Below are 25,077 nucleotides of genomic sequence, written 5' to 3' on the forward strand. Positions count from 1 at the left end.
TTCTTCCCACCAAACATTCCAGTTATTTTACTGTCATTGTTTGCTTGGATAAAGACTTAAAGGATAATTCACAGGACTGTCGATAATCCAATTAAATAAAGAGATAATGTATAGAATTTTTAAATCTCGACTTTATTAACCTATACTGATGAGTGGTAGATGGGTGCGATGTGGTAGGTGGGGATATGTCACTAAAGTAATCAGGGACAATCGATGTAATCATAATAATAATATATTAGATGAAAGTATATGTGTGTGTGTGTGTGTGTGTGTGTGTGTGTGTGTGTGTGTGTGTGTGTGTGTGTGTGTGTGTGTGTAATCGTAAGTGTTACAAATCGAATAAAAAGTATGGGAATGAAAAAGAAAGAAGTTAAATTTAAAGAAAGGAATGTAGGTAGGTGAAAGCGCACCATACTACAATAAAGATAATGATTAGTTTAAAATTTCTTTATCGCTATTTCAATCTTTGTTAAGTTTCTTCAGTTCAAATTGATACACGTTTACACGAAAAATTCATATTTCGGCCAATTTTGAAGTTTAGGACGAATGAATGTATCACACTCTAATTTGACTATAATGTTTATATCCGAAAATTTTAATACAATTATTATTCATTCAGGTAGTTTATTTTAAATCTCAACTTATTCTAATCTATATAAATTGTAGTTTATTCAAAATTGTGTTTTATGTATAAAATTTCTCTCCTTAGTTTAAGAATAGATTTAAAGAGATGTCAACGTTTTTATTTGATTGGGAGTAATTTCCAATCTCAATAATGGATATTGTAGTCAGAACTTAATATCAAGTATTACTTTTTTATTTCTTTACAAGATTGAAAGTAATGTAAGTAACAGCGATAGCGTCTTCTCCGTGAGTTCCAAGAGAACTGTCATAAAAACCCTACAACACTTTTTCATTAAAAGTTAACAGTCTAACAACTTTGAAAGCGAGCCGAGAAAAGTTTAAACATCCTTCCTAAACAACCCTATTCCTTCTGATATGCAAAAACTTCAGTGATTTCATTGTTACAGTGCAAGCATGCTCTTACACGTATTTATTTATAGTTGTATTGCCTGTGAATGTTTTAAATGTTATTTATTCTTTAGTTATGTGAGTGATATCATTTTTATAACTCATCAATTTCTCATCAAAGTGGAGAAGGTATTTTATTTTGTGAAATTAATATTGTACATTGCGCTTCACATATGCATGTACTATTTGCACAACAATATTGGTTTATTTGTTTAACGAAAGATTACTATAGTAAAGTAATAAAGTAAAACCACAAATCTCCTAATACTCTATATAGTTTAATATGTTGTATCGAAAAAAAATATATTACAAGCCAAGTAGGAGTAGGCTAAAACACGTGTATAATCATTAACCTCTATCGTTTTGGTGTAGAAATAGAGTCATAAAATATTTGAAGTCTATAACAAATCCAAATATTTTAAGAGTTCTCCAGATATCCTGTAGACATACGGATAGACATCATACAGAAAAAAAATTTCCCCACCTCAATACGTGACGAGATGCGGTAGCGCTCAGCCAAATCCCGTGAAGGAACATAATACATCATCGAACTCGTTATAGTCCATGTATAAGTGAAGTTTCACAAAGTTTCAAGTACGGTATATAACCGATTATAAAAAATATATACATCCTTGTATAATACTGAAGAATACCAGACACTATGTTCAAATGTTCATGAAAATATATAGCTGACTTTATCCTGGAAATATCTTGCGGACTGTCAATTGATCAAGACAGATGATAGCAGGTAGATTTTAACATATAAAATACGGAGCCCGAGTATAAGCCTATACTCGGGCTCCAGTACTTAATTCAATACGTTTAGGATTTCGGTAAAAAAAATTGGGTTTAGTTGTTTCAGACTATTTCATATGTTATATTGTTTATACGTAATACGTCTTTTTTATGACAAGTAACAGTTGTGCAGCTATAAAAATAGTATTTTCAACTATTGCACAACTGCGTAGTTGCGTAACCGACTGACGACGCAGTGATGCGAGCATTGTTATTTATAAAAAAAGTTCCATTGTTACTGAATAAAGTGATACATGTTGTTTTAGTGATGGCTTAATTTATTTTAATTGGTTTCTTAATGATTCAAGTCTTATTTTTCTTGATCATACGCATGATACGTGATATGATGTCAGATTCTGAGCATGATTTGGAGGAGGATGATCGTAATTTTAATGAAAATAAAAGATCATCTGCGATTCAGTTTGAAAGAATCTTGGGTCAAATTAATGATTCTGGATTGTACGGTGAGTTTCTCAACGACAATGATCCTCAACCAGATTTTGAGGTTAGGGCTGATGATCAAGCCGTGAATGATGCTAAGTATAGTTATGATAAGCCTTCCATTAGTACCAACATGAATATTTTTTTCTTTTATGTTATTTTATTTCAAAAACACATTTATAGAACATTAGGTGGTTAAAAAACTGTTATACATTAGGTGGTTAAAAAATAAAACGTTTATACAAAGTTACAATTTTTCAAATTTTATTTTTTTTATAATTTTGTTTACTTTATAATTGTGTTCACATAGTTATATTATCCTAAAAATGCACAGTTTCTAAAACTGCATGTCCTCCTCTTTAATATGTTAAGGTAAAACTTTGTCTTCATAATAAAAAAAAAATGTTTAAATCACAAAAAAACGGCCAGTATACTGAGTAAATTCCATGTTATAGACTTAGGGTTCAATGTAAATTTAATATAATTCAAATATATTAAAATAACACTGAATAGCGGCGTGTAGGAATTCATGTAGCACAAGAATGATGATGTAACTACTTGTAACTACATAATGTCTATGTTAACTACTAGTTAACTGTAAAACCTGTTACTGTCCACTGTAAAACCACGCAAATCGGGCTGTGTTGGCTGATATTCAAAGTGCTGTTCTGTAAAAAATTAATTGACGCCATAAATACCGGGCAGAGATGGGAGCACTTTACAGCGGTTTGTAATTTTCCGCCACCTAGATAATAACAATATGCTAATTTATATGTAAATCTTGCTTGGGCCTTCTTGCATAGCTTGCAGTAAACGCAGTTACCATGGAAACTACTATAACATGTAGCTTATGTTACGTTGGGCATGCGTACGAGTCACATACGTAAACAATCGATTTAACGATTGATTGTGCAGATGTATAAGGACCAAAATCACATTTTGATTTAGGCACACTACACGTAACGATTGGTTGGACGATTCTATTTAAACAGATCGAATTGTCGTACCGACCCACAGTGGACTACTTACCCGAATCACCAGGATAAAGTTACTCCAGTCATAAAAATTTTTCAAAAACTATGTTGGCCATCAAAACAATGCCATAAATGTTGGTTTTACGACATTTTGCATATTCTGCTGTAATATACACGATGGCCCAGAATGTTATAACAGTTATGATTCCTTCGTTTCCTACACTACTGTAATCTAGTAACATGTTCACAGTTAAAATCAGGTTTACATATTATATAAGGTACGACAAAATATTAGGGAACAAGGCACTTTTGACACTTTTTAACATACCTCAATATGAACGTTAATAACGGAATATAACAGTTATTATCACATTAGGCTCCACTAATAATAATTTATTTATTTTTCTATAACAATATGGATGATAAGTTGATTTAAACTATGTTACTGAAATTAATATTTGGTTGAAATTTTGTTGTGATGGGGTAAAATTCAGTCGTTGCAATATAGCAGGGTTTTTAATACCTTTCCAGCGGAACCGGGTATTAGACAAAATTAAAAAAAAATGTTAACACCTACTCTTGTATCTAAGTACTGAAAATGTGTTTGCAAAATTAAGCATGGAGCTTGTTGGGATTTGTAACATTAAGTACGATACAGTATTTTCCAGTTTAAATGATAGCTCAACTGAAGCGCTCCTAGTATTAACATACGAGATACCGTGATAGTATATCGTAACTTCTCATATATGAGAGCATGTGGTCTCAAGACTGCGGTGATTCTCCACTGAAGTTGTGCTCGTGTATTCCCCATTTTATCGCCAACTTCGCGGCACCGAACTTGACGGTCCAACTTTGCAACTCGTATTTCACGTTGCATACAGTTAAGATATCGTCGACTTTAGTTCTCTTACGTAATACCATGTAGTACCAGCGTGTCTTAAATTTAATTTCATTTTGTTGCCGGCTATACATTTTGAGCTGCTATGTTTCTTTTTTGTACTTATTTCAGATTTATTTCATGATTAAAGTAAATCAAAGTACATCACTTTCTATAGTTGGTTTTTTAAACACTTGAAGAAAAAAGTAGGAATTTAATCAATAATATTTTAAGAGCAAAAAATACTAAGAGATTTTTATAATTTATAAGAGATAAAGACGATTAATGCTGATAAAGTTTACGAGATTATCTTCCTGGAAATACATTTAACAACTCACCCTTACCAATTTCACGCTGCTGCCATATTGTTACACACTTAAGTTGCGGTAAATTAGAATCCATTCCCGGTCCACACAGCTTCGGCCTTTTGTTACAAACATATATACAGAGTATGTGACTAGCTTATGGAATTTATATAAAAATATTGAAGTGCTATAGGGAAATTTGTTTGTGTCTTACTTAATTTACGTATTTATTGTTGTTAGCTAAATGACGATAATATCTTCGAAATTACACTTTAATTTGTTTACGAAACGAGCGATTTGTGTATGTGATGCATTTTGACACATTAATGCATTTTGTCTCATATTTAATGCCTAGTCACAGATTTGATAGTTTAAGTTTTTATCTTATAACAGATATTTATTCTTACGCTCCGCAGGTTGCAATTTCAATGACCTTTTTACAGAGGGATATATTGTGGATATTCTGAATTGTGGAAGATAACTTTTCATTCGCTGATGACTCACTGGCACTTATATAGCTATTGCTGTGGAAGTAAAACCATCACTAGAAGTGTATGAAATATGCTTAGGAATATGAGTGTAGTAAACGCTTCCCCTAATCCGAAACAATCCGAAATGGTAAAAGTAAAACCGTCACTAGAAGTGTATGAAATATGCTTAGGAATATGAGTGTAGGAAACACTTCCCCTAATCCGAAACAATCCGAAATGGTAAAAGTAAAACCGTCACTAGAAGTGTATGAAATATGCTTAGGAATATGAGTGTAGGAAACACTTCCCCTAATCCGAAACAATCCGAAATGGTAAAAGTAAAACCGTCACTAGAAGTGTATGAAATATGCTTAGGAATATGAGTGTAGGAAACACTTCCCCTAATCCGAAACAATCCGAAATGGTAAAAGTAAAACCGTCACTAGAAGTGTATGAAGTATGTTTAGGAATATGAGTGTAGGAAACACTTCCCCTAATCTTAAACATTCCGAAACGGAACTTTGCTTTCCGGACTGCCAGTTTTCCTCATAAAGAAGCTCCACGCCGAGTGGAGTGGTCCCAGTGGAGCATCCTTTATAGTGGGTTTATTCTAGAATAACAAATATTGGGTAGTATACCGTTATAGTTCGGAGGAAAATTACTACTGTTTGTAAATATTAATATTACGAATTCATAATCTTTATGCATTTTAAGTAGAATATAGTCAGTTTTACAGTTATAACACTGTTATGTCTAACCGTAACATAATCTATCTTCCTTTAATTCATAAAAATACATGAATAATTAAATACTTTGAAACAATTCATTGATAAGAATTTCAACCTTTTATCATAATAGCTTCAATGATGATAACAAGAAATTCATTTTGTGTTATAACATAAAACCTGCTTTGTAAACCACTCGCTTCTAGATTGAAACTGACTGACTGGAATTACGGAGACGCAAATGTAAGTAAAGTTTAGCGGAAGAAAATAATGAAGTTGTTACTAACCAGTAAAGGAAATTGTAGCAGTTTTTACGCGTTTCTTGGTCGTGTCATGTTGAAAGTTTTCACTCCAAACGTCTTATTTAGAACCTTTGATCTTGATGTTAACGTCTGGATTTATATTATATGTAATATATAACCAAATAAAGTTTTACAGGCACGTTGGTTTTGATTTGTGAAAATTGTCATTCGAATGACTACCGTAATCTTTAAAGCAAAACACAAAATATTACATGGAAATATCATATGCGAATATATACGTAGCCTAACTGATTTAGAGGTTTAATTTCATTTAAAACAGTATTTGATCATTTCAAATATTAAAATTTCAGTTTCTTAAATTAATCCTTCAAAACTTTTTGTTTATTAGGAATTTATGAAAGTTTTACCACATTAGAAAACTCCCGAATAAAGTTCAAAGTATATGGAATTGTTTATAATCTTGGATTTGGGAAATAGTTTTGCATTTGAATGTATTAAAAAAAAATATTAACTTGTTAGAAACTAAATAACATAGGTTGTTGTATCATATATCCTGTTTAGATTGCAGATCAGTACAGTTAAAAATGGTATAATAAAACTTGTTGTAATATTATTGTGCAAGACGAGGCGACTTGGACTATGTAATTACGGTCCTATGATAACAGATATATTTTCCAAATTACTGTTTAAGTTTTTCGTAAGCAAGACACAGCATTGCCTTCAATATTGGCAACACCACATGCAATACATCTGTGACTGACGGAACCAATCAGGCGTCCTCTCATGGCTAAAAGTACCGGTGTCACCTATCGCACATCTGTTAGGAAGTTTATATCGTGTACTATTGATAAAAAATCTAGGTATCTAAAACAATTATTCTATGTATATATTTGGTAACAATCAAAAGCCCTTACACTTTAGACATGTATTTCGTGGATTAAAAATATATCCGACTATAGGGGTCTGTCCCACGCTCTTATAAATTTAAAATGTTTTTTTAGAAGTATATTTTTGTTTAGTTTAAACAGCTGATTACTAAAACACCCGTATTACTCAAAAAGTTATTCTCAATCTACCAACCAATGATAACATCAGCGGATTGGTTATAAATTCACTAACAAAGTCGATTTTTAATATCAACTTATTTCTTTACAATGATTTACAGGTGTTGTTAGTTAATAGAAATGAGAAATAGAGTGATTGATGAGATGAGATGACCTTGTGCATTCTTTTTTATAATATCAATTAGAATACATTAATGTACATCTTTCTAAATCCATAAACCCCTCAGTGGAATGAATACGAACAAATTTTGTTCATTAAGAATGAAAAATTGCTAAAATTTCATACACGGAATAAACTACATATGAACCAATACGTTATACTATGTTTATGCCATAAGGATTTTATAACAGACATTGCTCTTTGTAATCGCCACAATGTACATAGTATGTTCCCTAGAGTTCTAACCGAATTGTCACTGCCGACAAAGTAAGGGTGAGGTTTGGTGGGTGTAGGGGATGGATGGCGGGAGCAATCTGTCTGTCTATCGGGTGATCACAGGGTGTGGACGTCATGTTATCCACACCCCTTCCACCACCCCCAACCCTTGTATACACCGCAATGTCCGGCCGTACTATCTACCTTGACAGACAACCCTGGTTGAACCTCGCACACCTCACGCTGTGAATACAAACTAACTATAGTAAGGTAGTTTGTGAGTCTATCAGCATCTTTTCGTTTTGAAAGATCCCCACAGGGAATCGGGTTATTGTGGTTACACACAAACACTTTATAAAGCGTATCCACAACTGCATACTTGCGCTTACATGCGGTTTAGTATCTTAAAGGCTCTGTCACCTGCATGTGTTAAAGATTTCTTCAAACTTAGAATAAAAGTTTCTTATTAGGCGAATCCACCAAACGGAGAAACCCGTATAAGAGAAAAGTAATAAATATATTCAAACGCACTGCAGTTTTGTAAATGTTCTTACTCTAATTATTTGGTAACATCATGAATGACGGAGTCAAAGTATTGCTTAAATTGTTCTGGAGATATTTTAAATTAGATTTTTAATGGATAAAATTGGATAATACATATTATCAGCTGATATCAATTCAATTCAGATGCTCTTGTTTCAGTCAAGCAAACCCGTGGAGCCAATATGGTGCATTGACTTATAATATGTTTGGGAAATTGCTACACAACAATTATGGAAATTAACCTTACTCCTCAGTTTAGAAACTAGTTACTTTAAAACGTTAAACTCTTCGGTTTTGTTTCATTTGTTCTCTGTGTATAGGTCGATAATATCTCAATGTGTATGGTTTACTATATAATATACGATATGTCATCCCGTCTGTCAATATGAAATCAAGTACGACCTATATCGGTCCTACGCTTTCATAAATTACAGAGCGAGATTTACTTTTCAGAAAGATACAAATAGGAACTAATATCAGATCTGCTACGTTTCTACCAATCAGGAAATAAAAGTATTTATCGAACAATCGTTGCGCCCGAGGTACTCGTTGGAGATGGAAGGAAGTGTTCCGCCAACTTCAATAAGTATTCCAATTCACCCACAAAATATTCCAATTCAGAGTTCCCAACCCATCGTACTGCAGTTTCATGCGGTTACATGCTGGTTATACGATACGAATTCACAGAATCGCTACGTCTTGATTTATTAAATTTATATATCTGATACAGTGTTTTACCAAATCATGCAATTCTTTTATTACATGCTAGACGTCTAGTCGAGGGTATTATGGTAGTGATTTCACACAAGTTAGTCTGGGAAGTATGACAATCTTTATCAAACTTGTTATGTTCTTTGTACTGGTAGACTCACGAAACTACTACTTGACTTTTTACTTGCTTTTTCCTGTTAACTGGGAATGTTAGATTTTTTAAATCATACTCGACATAACCCTTAATAGCCTAATAAAAAAAATATAAAACATATATTATGTAATAAAACTAAGAAGTTACGATTAATTTTAAGTATTTATTTATTTTAATTCAAACAAACTCTCCAATAACATAAAGTTTTTTATTTTTGTGAGGCCTTTCGTACTCAATGAGTACATCTTCGGACTCACACAACTGAATGAAAGTAATAATAACAATAGTAACATAAACAATTTTGTACTAAATAAAAACATATGTCATTAAAAATACAAAAAGAAAGATCAGCCATGGCAAAACATGCACTTCAAACTGGACACTCTTTTTCAAATGCAAAATTATTAAAAGAAGTACAAAATACAAAATTCCTTGATGCATATGAAACAATTTTTATAAAAAAGAACCAAAATAATCTGGTAAACAACGAACCTGGACCTTTTCAAAATTCACCGTTACTTTATTTGATTTAACTAAATATAAACTACATATAACATACTGTGCTGTCATAGAATATTACCTCTTTGTATTTTTAATGACATATGTTTTTATTTAGTACAAAATTGTTTATGTTACTATTGTTATTATTACTTTCATTCAGTTGTGTGAGTCCGAAGATGTACTCATTGAGTACGAAAGGCCTCACAAAAATAAAAAACTTTATGTTATTGGAGAGTTTGTTTGAATTAATATATCATTTCCAATAAGGCAAGAGCTTCAAGAATGTATTTATTTATTTGTTTCATATCAAAGAACGTCAAATTTTCGCTTTAGTTCTAACTGCTCACGTATTTAAAAAGAACAAAATTTTCTGGCAAAATTAACACTAATGAAATCAGTGTAAAGTGTATTAGTTACTTTGCTACAAATAGTTCGCTTTGTTGATAAAGTCAAGTGCATGAAATCAAACTATTTGACTGTTTTAAAATAGTTTTAAGTTTACACAATTATTAATTTTGAGTTTTAGAAGTATTCAATATATTTGTGTTCGAAATAAAAGACGATTTGAGCTAATTTATTTTTTCTAAAAATACTCAATGTTTGTGAAATGTGTACACTCAACGCGTTGTAAAAGATTAAATAAACAAAGAATACGTGTGCAGTGTATGATATAACCACATGATTTAGTTTTTTATGTATCTTTCCTTGGATTATGTTTTGAAACAAATTGTTCTAACGTAACTAGTATTGCATTAGGTAAATACAATTTCGAGTATGGATAAGCAATTAGTAATGCGATAAAGCGCATTAAATGCAATTGATTCGCCTTTCAGCGGTTATTCCAGTGCAGAAATTTGGTGATATGGTTAAACAATCAGTCGATATCTAATTAGTTGGTGTTGTATTAATATCGGTTTTGACGAAGTGTTTGTACTTATAAACAAAAATCGTTAATTGACACTTCATACAAACTAAATTAAATGTTTACTTTTTAAAAATAATAATATATGTTAATTTAAATGTATGATAATAATTCACAGGTTTTTCTCATCCAGTATTAACATATTTTGTGTATAATATACCAGGTATTTAAAAAAAACCCCTTCGATTAACTCTCTTATTAATATAGATGGTGTGATTAACTTTAGGGGATATTTATATAGTCAAATGAGTTTTTTGACGTATGAACATTTTCTACGCCTTCTCCCCAAATGGGGTATTTTGGGGTTAAGTTAAAATTTATATAAAAGGACCCCTAGCAAGTGACACGTAATTTTAAAGGTATTATAAAACACAGAAGAATGCCATAAACTAGACTTCTCTAATGTTAATTTATAAAATTTTGTGTCCAATTAAATTTTGAATTGTTTTATACGACCCCCACAGTTTAATTTAAAGTTATTGTAAGGCAGATAAAGCATTCATTTACTAGTTATTTTGAGAATTTACGAAACCAATACAATTCAAACTTTCATTTGACAAATGATAAAGTGACATTAGAGACCTCTAATTTCTTGCATTGGCAGTTGACCACAAAAGAGAGAAGATGCATTTTAGGAGTTCTTAACATAAAAAAATGGTACATGAAAACACATTATTGTAGGAACTGTTATAATTTTCTTACTATACCAATTTTAAATTGGGTGGCCTAAATGAAATGGTTCAACAAATTTATCACCAGGATTGGACCCTAAGAACCTGTCACCGTGAATTCGGATAACTCGATTCTATTTTTGTATTAAGCTGATATAATTAACTATTAAGATAATCGTATATTTATTAAGAGCTTATTATACGTTTTTCGTAACGTATCCAATAATATATAGAGTTAATACATAATGCTTTTAAATCTGTGTTTTTTGTGTTCTAGTTTTAATTAAACAAAATACGTCTTGCTTAAGTTCTTGAATCTAAGATCTAACTTAATATCGTTCTGGTAATAGTGTGCTTCATATATTCAGTGGGTTTTGTCTACCCATGTACACAAGCACTCCTGGTGCTATGAGTTCTATGATATAGTGATGTGCGTACTTATGATTAATAATAGCGGTAGACAGATGTGTGAGTGTGTATACACATGCAATACTGTGTTGAAGTGTGTTTGCCCTCAGTAGCTACATTCTAGTGACCCGATGTACAGTCAAGTACACATTAGTCTCTGTGTCGCCTGTACCTTGCAGCTGGTTAAGATGTGGTTAACTGGGATCATGCAACATGATCTGCACCTTCCACTCAATTGGCGTTTATACATAAGTTATATAAAAAAACACTAGCAGTTACCAGCGGTTTCGCACGCAATTTACGTGTATGAACACTTATGGTTTTAGTAAATTATATTTCCGACGCCAATATGAGAAACATAGGCGTAAATTTAGACAATGCTTTTGAAGTTATCTGACATAAACTACACATTAACAAATGCTTAAAAACACCACCCTTGGAATCCACATAACCATATGTAAAATTTGTTAAATAAATTGTAAACTAGAGTCAAGAAACGAAAAAAAATCATGTAGATATAATTGTTATATGTGCCAGTGAAAAACTTAAGAAATTAGGTAGGAATTACAATATTTATACAGTTTTTAAAACACAAAGTACTCTTAGGCAATGTCTCGAAAAAAACCAAATAAAAAAATGACAGATACAAAAACTGTTTACAGTATGACACGTTCTTATAGTAGAAAATAGAGATGCGAGAAAAAAAGATTTAATATTAATGTTTTAAAGTTAACAATCTTTTAAATACTAAATTTTAAAATACAGTATATAATTTTATAGCTTCATTCTACCAAGGGATAACTATTGTATGTTAATATTTGATCTACGTAAATATTAACTATAATTTTTAAATCAGTTGTTAAAGTATCTAAACACCTTTTATCTTTGAGAATGATTATTTATTTAAGAGTTCTCATATGTTTTAAACCGATATGCTGTAAAGGACGGACAACAGCCACATACTTTTCATTTACACGTGCTAACAAAACTATAAAGTAGATGACGCTGAAAAACACGATAAAACTAAAACGCAGAAGGGTGTAACAAGTAAAACCAATTATGCAAGGCGGAAGTTGCCTTAGTTCACAACCAATTCTAGTGTCTGGTCATGAAGAGATTACACCATACTTTTCTTTGTGCTCTCGAGAAAGTTTCCGAGCCACTTTGAACTCTTGTTATTGCAATTAAAAAGTCCGATGAAGCGTCTTGTGTAGATGTTGGCTCATTGCTTGATTATGTTTGTCAAGATTTCCTCAGTTGCTATGGGATATTGAAAATGTACACATTATTTTAGTAATGTTAAATAAACTTTATGTTACATCCCAAGTATCTGGCTTGGCAATGCTATGGTGGGCAAGGATTTTATTGTTTTCGTGTCATTAGTTTGTTAGCTCATCACACGTACATGTAAAATAAACGTTATGTTAAGCGGCCCATACACTAGACGTGCAATGCACGCCGTGCAAGCACGACGTGCCAAAATTAGACGAAACGTGCCAGTGTGTGGAGGTCTCCGTGCTAAGCACGCCGTGCATTGCATGGCACGATGGCAATCAAGATCGGTTTGATTTTCGGCGTGCCGTGCCACCTGCCGCCGTGTCATCCTGCAAGTGTGTGGACCAGTCCCGCGCCACGTGCTGAGAGTGGAGTGTCTTTTGAGGTTATTTTTCGTTCTCTCGCGGCAAATACTCTCCTATATTTATCACGTCGACTGCTGACACCAAAAATTTTTCGTGGCAACTAACCGTTGCTCCGCCGTTATAGCTTTTCTCAGATTAGTGTCTTGTCTTTCGATGCGTGGCCTAACCTTTTCAACACGTAACTAAATGTTTCGTCATCCATTCGCAAGTAGATCCTGTTATCATTTTTATGATTTTCACGTAAGTCTTTCAGTAGTCTCATATCAGAATACATTTCTCTCTCTTTTAACCAATTTTCCGTCCATAATTGTCTTCTTCTCTTGTTCACTTTGCTATCGTCATGAATCGCACCAATCAACAATACTGTTAACGCTTTATGTTTAGTAGTAAAATATCACAGCACGATAATACTACACAATATCACAATACCACAACCAACTTCTAGCACGTCACGGGACTGACTAAACTGTCAGTGTGTGGGGCACAAAGTGCCATGCCAAGCACGGCGTGCCAGTATAAAAAACTGCACGGCGTGCAATGCACGTCTAGTGTATGGGCCGCTTTACATTGCAAGTATCTGGCTTGGCAATGCTATGGTGGGCAAGGATTTTATTGTTTTCGTGTCATTAGTTTGTTAGCTCAGCACACGTACATGTAAAATAAACGTTATGTTACATTGCAAGTATCTGGCTTGGCAATGCTATGGTGGGCAAGGATTTTATTGTTTTCGTGTCATTAGTTTGTTAGCTCAGCACACGTACATGTAAAATAAACGTTATGTTACATTGCAAGTATCTGGCTTGGCAATGCTATGGTGGGCAAGGATTTTATTGTTTTCGTGTCATTAGTTTGTTAGCTCAGCACACGTACATGTAAAATAAACGTTATGTTACATTGCAAGTATCTGGCTTGGCAATGCTATGGTGGGCAAGGATTTTATTGTTTTCGTGTCATTAGTTTGTTAGCTCAGCACACGTACATGTAAAATTAAAGTTTAGAAAGGAGTGGGCAATACAAGTACGGCGTTATACGTCTCATTATTCCTTAAAATTCTCTGTTTGCTAGTTATATCGGTGGCCAACCCATGTGTAGCTTCTATAGGTTTAAAATGCGTACTAACAATCCGATAGGACTTTCTTGGAATCGTATTGTTGCTTGTCTGTCTGTTTGTGTGATACTCCATAGGGAGGTCTTAAAAAGTTGAAACTTGGCACATGGATTTCTCGTGGTTCAAAGAAGAACGTAACCTATTTAGGTGCCAGAAGTTGAAAAGGCAGTCCGGTCTGACATTCTGTCTCTTTATCATTCTGTGTGCTATCTCTTTATCTCTTACGGTACGTTATGTCAGGTCCTTTGATACTCATTTGCACCGTTGCATGTTTATTACTACTACAGGCTTTATGTATCACTTTAGTTTTTTTCATTCTGACATAAATCTCTTTAAAATAAATTTCGTAAAAGCATAATTTTTTGGCACATTTTAGCCGTTTCTTTACCATAATTACTGCAATATTATGCGGAAAATTGTATTTCTTTTCAATTGTGATTAGCATTGTTGAATCTAAGACATTTTCATAACAAACATAAATATGAAATATAAATATGTGAAGCCATGAAAAATATTTATCTAAACATTTTCGTTGGCCATCACGTCATTTTCGATGTTAAACTTTAAACCCTTTTACGTTCTTATTTGTGATCTTAGAGTTATGAGAGATATCTTATAAAGCACACGCATCCAATCGCTTTTTAGGTTTTGTTGAAAATGGTGTACATTTTTAGCATTAAAACGAAGAAATGTTTAATATTTTGAGATATGTTTATAAATAGTAAATAAAATATAAACAAATTAAACATGTTTGGATTTATATATACCCCATATTTAAATAATACCTCTCCATAACTTTACGATTAAAGAAAGCCGTTTTGAAGTTTAACCCTTTGGGGCTAAACTTAATAGCCGCCTCTACAGTTGGCTCTTAAGTGTCTGATTTCAAGTTCAGTATGAAACGGAACATCCCTTTAGTATGGGCCTGTCGTGAAAAGGAATCGTTAAAACAATTTCTACTCTTTGAAGTTTTTGTGTGGCGACAATTAATTCTTGTATTGTGATTTCAGGTAAGCGAACCACTGTAGCTGTGCTATGCGTGGTGAGTGTAATTAGTTATTATACATGTAAAACTAAATGGACAACAATTATTTTTGTATGATGGAAAATTTCAACGTCCATTCTTACGTAAATAATATATGTTTTACTAATTACTCCCATACTTTTTTAATAATTGGTAATTGTTTGTATTGTGTATGTATTGTGATGAATGTGTGCAAAGAATATTCTTAATAAATATGTAAATTTTCTGATACATTGAGGTTGAAATAATTGGTTGAATAATTTACCTAATTAAACCGTTTAAACTATATTACGGAGGTGAAATCGAGATTTTTTTACTTAACATTTGTAAATTATTTGTAGATTTTGGTAACATTTTCTTTGTACCACGAACATCTTTTTCTCTTTATCTTGTGACGACATCTTAAATTACTTAAAAGTGGACGTTTGGAAGGAATAAATAGGATACAGTTTTCCTTGACTTCTCCTAAACTTTTAGCACTTTATATATTTTTGTGTTTCTTCAGCGGTCAAAAAACACCATGACCTGTTTTGGACAATGTTCTGTATAGTTATTGTAATAAAATAATTATTGAAGGCGTTATTCGTTCATTATTTATGTAAAATGCGAATATTTCAGGTTTTTAAAATTTTATAATTGTAACGAAAGATTATGAAGTTGACGTGTGCAATATAGTATGTTTGTATTATCTCGACCAACTTATAGTCAGATAATTTTAATTTACAAACAAATAAGATCTTGATACAACTTACAAAGTATAATTACAGTAAATCAGAAATAAAACAATCTCGGTATAACATTTTTTGAATAGTTTTTGTGCATTTCTGTTTATAGTTTATAATTATATTAAGGGCCACCTTGAATATTGGTAAAGATAGGAAAAAGAAGAATACTATCTGAAATTATTTAAAAATTGTTAATTAAATCACATTAAAACTTTATAATTAAAATTGGCATTCAATAAAGTAATTTTGATCCAATTTTTACAGTATTTATATTTAATCACAAATTGGTTACAGGGCCACCTTCTACCAAAAGCTTTCCCAGGAAAGATCGTTAAACAAATGGAAAATGAAATCCGTTACTTCTTAACTTAAAAACAAAAAATCTAACTAAAATGTATTTTCTGGTAAAACTAAAATAAAATAAAACCTTTATAAATACAGTTAAAATAATATTTATAATAATATTATTTTATTCTCTCTTATGAGCGTAACTAAATTAAATGTAACTTAAGAATTTTTTGAACAATCCTTCACACCTCGTGCTCATCATCCTGTTTTAGTTATTGGCTCAGATTAAAAATTAAAACTGTAATTATATTCCTTCGAATAGTTTCGTACTTCAAAGCTCGAAATCATCATGTATTAATATATTCTTATAGTTGAATATTAAATTTCTCTTGCAAACAACCATTAAATAATATTTAAATACAAACTTTAATTTTAACAAAAACTTGCTTGCAATAGTTATTTAAAACCAGACATCTCCATAACTCTATGACTAGCAATGAGGGAATAGGAGTGTTCAAAGTTAAACATAATTCTTCTGAGACTAAAATCAAGATGGCGGTCGGTATAGCGACTCTTCATGCTAACCTACGATTTTTGCCCACCACCAATTAGAATAGAACTGGTATTGTTAGTTATCAATCTAGTAAAACTAAAATATTACTTCTGTTTCCTAAAACTAAACGTTTCATGACAAAGGAATCTTGTTCTTGATAGCTGTAGTGTACAAGAAGAATAGAATATTTATTGTAGCGTATCAAATCTAACTTTGCGCGGTATTGTTGTACTGTCTGTGGTGTTAATTAACATCAACAGAGTTAATTACACGGTTTCAGTAGCAGCTGATGCACTAATTTACCAGATCTGTCAGGACCGAGTGTAAACAACAAACAATTAGTTATCATATTGATGAATACAGCGATTTCCAAATTGTGATGAATTGCAAATTTTGCATTACCAATAAATCTCTTGAATAAATTTCTTTATTGTTGCAGAAATAACTTCACTGCAAATGTTTGTTGCGTTAGTAACATAACTTTATTCGTGGTTTTATATAAAAAGTTTACCTTAAATATGGCAAATCTTTACGTTACAAACTCCATTTTAACAACAGGTTTTATTGTATTAAGTACAATTTTAATGTATGGACCTGTTGTACTACCAACTTTATTAGACAAAATTTCTGTATTGTTGTAGATAAAGGTTTACTTTATATATAACACATTATAGCATTAATAAACCCACTTTGACAACACGTTTCTTTACAGTTTTACCATAGTGATCCCAAGTAAGGATTGTCCAAGCTATAAAGCTATTAACTGCACTTAAAGTTCATTATGGATATAAACTCTTTTCTATTGTTTTGAAATGATTGATTAAAAACCCTTTAAGATACATTTCCTAAAAACATGAAAGATATACTGGACACATACATATATTGGAAACAAATATTTTAATCATTCATCAAGGCCATTTTTCTTATGATAACGTATATCTTATAGTAATCTGGACCTTCTCTGTTAAACAGAATAACGGGTTATAACATATGTAAACCTTACTTTATGTATGTAACGAAATGGAATTACGATATATTGTAAACAGTTATATATAAATACCTTAAGCTTTAGCTGTTTTTGGGATCCGTTACAAATGTTCGAAGAAATTCCTGTAATTTTTTGTGTGGCGATAAAAGCCCACAGGGTTTGGCCTATGATCATAAAATTATCGTAAATACAATCTGACAACAATCGATTGCACGCCTAAGCTTGGTTTAAACAAATCCTATGTTTGTCAATAAATTAACATTCGTTCCCCACGCATTTACCGTTTACCTATTTTCTGTAATTTTATGTTATCACAAACTATTTGGGGGTTTTTTGGTCCAAGTTCGTAAAATAATGATATTTGTTAAGTTGTCAGCACTATTGCAGAAATATTTACGTAATGCTTATTAGGCTCAACGCTTTACAAGGAAGCGCTCGTTTGACTACAGTCATTAAAATTATTCTGTTAAAATAGCAAGCAACTTAATATTTAGACAATCATATTACCAGAAATACTGTAATGTCCTCGCATACATGTAGTCACTACAAGTTTTTCTGGTTTTCCCTTGCTAAATACAATTAATAATACTTTGCGATTGGTTTTACTTGTTATAAAATTCCAGTTATAAAACTGTATAGGCGTACCATATAAGTTGCTTACCAAATATAGTATGAAGACAGGATATTTCAGGACATTCGCCATCTTTCAGTGATCAAAAAGATCAGTAACACTATGTTTCAAAATCTGCAATCCGATCTCTTCTTCAGGTGAATAACTAACCTAACATATAATTACAATCTAGGTATAAACAAATCATTTAAGAGCGTTGTGACACCATAAGTCAGGAATCACAACTACCATATTGTGTCTCAACTTTACTAAGTCTAAAACATGCGCAAAACAAACGCAATAAGAGATCGGATTGCAAATCTCGAAACGTAGTGTTACTGATATTTTGTATCACTGAACGATGACAAATATTGTTTCACTCACAGTCCTTCTATTGTCAAAAACATTGTCTACAAATATTCATTGCCAAAAACAAACTTCAAACAAAGAAATATTATGTCTTATGTAGCCCTATTGTGTAAACACATGTGGTGATGGTGATAATTCAATCCATAATAAGATTAAAATAATGATTAAAGTATTAGAATATAAGTTAAATAAACTCTTAAAACCTATTAACATACACTACAAATGGTTATGATTATGGTAATAAAGAACAGTTTTTTAAATGTTTACAAAAAACAGAATTTTTACGTGTTATTTGTAATTCCTACTTAAATATTCGCTGAGAACGGCTACAGAGAAATGTTTTCAATGTTAACACACCAGAAGAAGAAGTCAGTAATATCGTAAAGGCCGTGTAATCAGCTGATCCATGTCTCCTGCCATTCGAAATGTCAACTGTTGTTTACAGTGTGCCTGTGGCATTAAACGTCTCCAATTCCGGTGCCGACAGTCTCACCTTTTGATTTTACAGTTTGTGATAACGCCATTATTTGAAAATGTCATAATTAGTGGAGAATAACTATGGAATTAATAATCTATTTTGTACATGATTATATAAACTCAGGGAGTTATATCCTCACTGGATAAAATATACCTAGCGGGCACTGCAAGCTAATATATAGATAACATAATTATAATATATTTATTTATGCAAAATATAAACTAAATACATTTTCATTGACTAATGACTGTAGATAAATTTAATATGTGGCTGTCACTTTAAAATAATAAATTAACAAGGCATTAATATTACTAGTAAAATTTAATCACACCTCATATATAAACAAATTCTATAACTTTGAAACTGTATCTAATTTAAATATTTATAAGCACTTAAATGTTTTCTCTTTTAATTAGTTTTTGATTGCTTACTTTTTACCTATAGGTAATCATAAATCAATAAACTTTGTGAATATTCACTTTATCAGCTTATATAGTAACTACTGAATGTATGTAATGTATTTTTTACACAACCTGATAAAAATTTTAAATACTGGATATTTTACTGAAAGTTGTGATCTTAAATCTTTTTATCCCGATAATAAAAAAAAATAGCAGCAATGGCTTAGAGATAAAAATACGGCTTTTAATAATTATTCATTTTGTGATTTCTTTTAGTTTATTGTTTTAGTAAAAGAAACTAACGAAATAAATTGTTTGCTATCTTTGAATTGCGGTTATAAATCGTTGGTATTTTAAAACTTTTTTCCTTTTTATATGTTTAATTCATCAACAACACATTATATATCAATTATATGTGTCATATGGCCCATTAGGTTACTATTTTTCTAGGATTGGTGTTTTTTAGATTCGTTGTAATTTTATTTCTCATAAATCTATTTGTACCTTTATTTACGTGTAATTCGCTTAAATATAGTTGCTTCTCAACTATAATAGGTTATGTAGACTTAAAATAAAAATAATATCAACTATCGGTAAGGAAACTCCCTAAGAAAGAATTAATAATTATCGATTGGTTTGTGGAAATTGTTTATTAAAGTGTCTTTATCTCATTAGGATTAGGTGGCATAACTAATATTCAGTGTATAAGGATTAGTTGAGTATAAAACTTATAAAATATGATCCGAAAAAATGTATCGTTTGATGTTTAATCACCAATACTATCGCCGCTGGCGATAGATTTCAATCTTAAGATAAAATCTCTATAGACCCACGAAAATGTAGGATTTTTGATTATGCATTGCAAATAAATTCTCAATTCCTGAACCTGTACGTCTATACAGATGCATTTTTACCCATAAATTGATTTGACACAAATTTAAAAGCAAAACAGAATTTCGGATTTCAATCATTTTGCTTATTTGTACATACAAAAAACTTCTTAAAATATAAAAATAAATACGACAAATTTTCAAGTTGTATATTTTTAATGGCTACATACGCCCTCGTGTGTTTTGAACTTAATAATAACACGTAAATCAATTTTAGCATTATTGTGATGACATGGATTATAAATATATATGTTAAAGTTTGATTACGAGGAATTGTTGACATTTTTTAGAGGCCTTATTTGTTTTAAATAATCAATATCAATGAATTTACCGCACGTTTGTTGTAAGTCTGTTCCGTTTAAAACATATTTAAGTTATTATGGCTTACACTTTCTTACATGTTTTGAAATTGGGCACTACGTAACTTTTATTAATAAAAACTAAACCGTTGCACATTCTAGAACCAATAGTACATATAAAGTGTTCGAAGGTAGCGCCATTGCTGTAATTTGTTGATTAATATCACTCATTTAAAAAGCCAATACTGCAGCTCAATGTTATCGTTATTATAGCGCTGGTTGCTGCAAATCGTTGCCCGGTCATCGCACTTACAATTGCCATCCGTACGATAACAGTAATTATTGAGGGTTATTGCTTTCGTTAGACTATCTATTAATTATTATGTAATACATTCAGGGACAATGGGTTATCCGTCAGTTGATTCTGTATTAATGCCGTTTGAAAAGAGTAGATATTAATTTTGTTTAGGTTTTATATAAAGTGCTAACAATATCTGTTATGTATCAGTCTAAAGGCATTGCATAAAGAGCTAAAATCTGGCGCTACTTGAAATGTAGTTGTGTGCTATTTAGCGGCATATGAATAAAACATCGATTATAAATATAATACTGTTAAACACATCTTACATTGACCATAAAAAGACCATAACAAATCGATAACAATTGTATAGTTTCTATAAGTTATAAATAGATTAACACTGAACAAAATTTAGTACAGTTGCGCTATCTGTGGTGTAACAAGCAGAACTAGCTTTATAGAACATTTTACCACACGATCCCTATATGGGATGCAATATATACTATTTATAGACAAAGACTATTTGTAAATATGGTAGATGTAGATCTGCTCTGCTTGGAATTGTGTAAGGTAAAAATACCTCCAACAATACAACATCTAAAACTATCTACTGAATACATATATGACAATGAGATATTTATGAAAGGTTTTTCATCATATTCAAGGCATGTATTTATTTTTGCAATCGTAACCTAATTTAATTATTAAATACGTATACATAATTTTATAAAACGATATTTCTTTGCTGCTCATCCTACTATAGGTTAAATCACGCATTCGGCCATTTTTTCGTGAATACCAGAACTTTAAAGGTGAAAAATATTGTTTTTCACAACCAGACGCGCAGCAATGCCAGAGGGTAAAACTCGGTGTTAAACATAACTTCCTTGCCTGTAGCGTTTTGCGGACTCATTCGGCACATAAAGTTCGCCCAAGTTGTCCCACGTTTTCTGCGACGCGCCATTACATGTAATGAACCAACTACCAACTTGCGCCCCCCACTCCTCCCTCCCATCGCCGGCGTCTCCAGTTCGTTTAACTTTCCTGTCGCAAATATGTCGGAATATCTTCTCCGGCAAAAGTTTGTACGTATCTGTAAGCTACTCACCCAGAATCTTGATGTGTCGGGGCTGAGTAGGAGGCGTCAGTATATTATAATGTCACGCTAGTCTTTTATGTGTAGTAGAGACCGGTGAACAGTCAAAAAGACACTGAATTATATTTAAACTGAAACATAGAGTATTCGAAATGTCATTAGCTGAGCGTTGGCAAAGCCGTATAACTCGAAGGGGAAAATTTCAATTTCTGTCGGTCTGCAACGAAGAATCTTTATTTCAATATAGGCATCTTCGAGTTATATGTGTGGCTAAGAGTTAGTGAACATCTTTATATTGGTAACCATAATGAAAAAAAGAAAATCGTAGAATAAATTTGTACAATCAAACTAAGTACAGTCATATAATATTTTTACGTGTGACATAATAACACATGTAACCTGTTATTAAAATACAATATCTGTAAGACATATAAAAATGTAAGACATGCAAAATCTGTAAGACATATAGAGAAATGTTTAAATTTTGAATCAAGCTTCATTTTTACATGGACAATAATAAGTTGTATGATGGTGCAAGGGCATCCATGGGATACAGCTAGACATAATTGAAGTCTATGCTTTCAGTAGTCTAGCAGAATTTGTGTTTTGTATGTCGGAAAAATATAAAAATGTATTAACGGTGGTTGTTTTATTGTCTGTAGGATATCTCCTTAACAAAATAAGCCTTAGACTCTAAACGTTGCCTGCATCCTCTGCTAAGCCGCTAAGTCTGGCGTGCTCTTTATTTTGTGTATTTAAGGTTGTGATATGTATTTTGTCAACAAAAGTAAAAATTAATTCTATATCTGTGAGGAATATTTTTGTGATTCGAATTGTTACAAATGAAAGCCCATTAATTACTTTTTCAGCACCCTGACATCAAGCAGCAACCGTAGATCTGTATTTCGTTTTGTTCTGGATGCCGACTCGTATTGTACTCTCGAGAATCTCACATAGAAATCACAGAATTCTCACTGGAACACTGTTTACTGCGCGATGGCGCGATGTTCCGATGGCCAGACCTAGGAACTATCATTAGCGATACGTCAGCCATCGCTAGGTTCTGTTAGCTAATCCTAGTTAGTGACCTGTATATTGCTAGAGGGTTTGGGTTGACTTGAAAACAAAGCAATGTTCCAGAGTTGTTGATGTAAATCATGAATTTAAGGTGAGTTATACAATTATGAACCGTCACAACTTCATCGTAGCGAAATAATTCCTTGACAAATGTATAGATAATAGTGTCCATGGATCATAACTAGAGAACCAGTTAACCTTTGCGGTCAGCATGGAAAACTTAAACTTCCCAAGCAAAATATCAAGAAAAGTTAACAAAGCCACCGCGGAAACTCGCAGATAAAAGTGCTACGCTCGACGGAAAACTCTGGCTAACCAAATCCTCCAGAATTGGTTTGATGTTTCACAAATCCCGGAACTCCCAACTTCTCCCGTCTAACAACCTAATCCACTTCAATCAAAACGTTCTTCCGTTATTTGTGGACTGTACTTTCAAAATTATTACTTACAGAGGAAATATCGCCTTTCTGTATTAAATAGTATCAATTCATTACAAATCTGAACTTATAGTGATTTTTATTGTAATGCATATTTTAGGTATATATTTATAGTACCAATGTATTGCATTGGGGTGCTATAACATTTTTGGTGGAAAGTTAAATAATATATTTTTAAGTAGACGTTTAGTGGTTTTGGATATTCCTAATTTTGCACTGAATAACAAAAATAAATAAAAACTTAAGCCTTTATGAATACTTCGTAGGTGAGAATCTAACATGGTTTCCAAATATAGCAAAGGTATATTTTTATGTTCTCCTTCAACTAGCTTCATTTACATTGTTTATATCACTATTTTATAAGGTTTATATTTAATAAAAAAAGAACATTGATAGTGTATCTTGTTAATTCAATATTGTATACTTTTATCTATGAAGATAATACAGCATAGCAGAACAGAGTGCAGCAATAGAGGATAAAAATATGGGGGTGGAGATAAGGAAAATAATGGTGATATATTGCGACATGCTTTCAGGCAAAGGTGATAACCGTGATAAGCTCTGTCGGCCCTTGTATATTGCTGACATTTCTGACACATCATTCGCTTTTTATATATAATTTGACGTTTGCTTTTTATTTTAAAATGTTCAATTATAGACAAATGGTTATTAAATTAATGAAGCTAAATTTTGTAAACTTATTTGTTGTGTAAAATTATGTTTTAACTAGCAGTTTGACAAGTAATAAATATTCTCATAAGCGTACATTTATGTATTTCAATAGTTTAGCAAAAAAGTTGAGGTTCCACCGAGATTTGAACTCGGATCGCTGGATTCAAAGTCCAGAGTGCTAACCATTACACCATGGAACCGGTTAACTGCTTGAAATGTAATACTTTTCTAGTGTCTATTTATGGTAACAAAGTCAAAGTTAGTGCAATAGCAATAGACAAATATACGTTTCCACCAATGTTTAGGGCTACTCTGTCGTATGAAAAACTTGTATTATCACTATAAACAAAAACAAAATTGGAGTGCCTCTTCACTTTATTGGTTTAATGCAACACTGTGAATGAGTCTGAACGAGCCCCGCAATTAAACTTCGGGAAGAGCATTTTTTATCGCAATGAAAAAGCACATTAAATCATTTTAAAATCTTAAACTTCATAGCATAGTAATTATTGTTCTATAAGGAACACACGACTGTCAAAACAAATAGGGAAATGACACTAAGCTGTTTATGACAATAGCTCATTAACATACAGGGTGATAAAAATGAGTCTAACGACTTTTATAGAGTTGTATCATCTGATCAATATAGAATCCGAGCCGTAGGTAACTTTACTGGATGAGTAAAAGTCATAACAGTGTTATAAATAATAATTTTTGTATGAAAGATCAATTATGGAAGGATTTGGAATTTACTACACCTATGCTACCCCTCCCCCCGCACACCCATCACCCTGCCACCAACCTGCCATTGTTCTCACCTTGGAGGTCCTCATTGTATTTCTCCACTGATCTGATTATAATTGCTGTTCCAGATATCTGTTTTATTGTTCTC

At 32.0% G+C, this 25,077-nt stretch overlaps 1 non-coding gene across 1 annotated transcript; it reads right to left on the reverse strand.

The window, feature by feature from the left end:
- Positions 1–24,313: 24,313 nt before the first annotated feature.
- On the reverse strand, positions 24,314–24,385 carry Trnaq-uug. Its single transcript has one exon. It is a non-coding gene; the product is annotated as a tRNA-Gln (tRNA).
- Positions 24,386–25,077: the final 692 nt, after the last annotated feature.

Source organism: Homalodisca vitripennis, chromosome 4 (assembly GCF_021130785.1).
Source record: "Homalodisca vitripennis isolate AUS2020 chromosome 4, UT_GWSS_2.1, whole genome shotgun sequence".
In the NCBI taxonomy this organism is placed as follows: Eukaryota; Metazoa; Arthropoda; class Insecta; order Hemiptera; family Cicadellidae; genus Homalodisca; species Homalodisca vitripennis.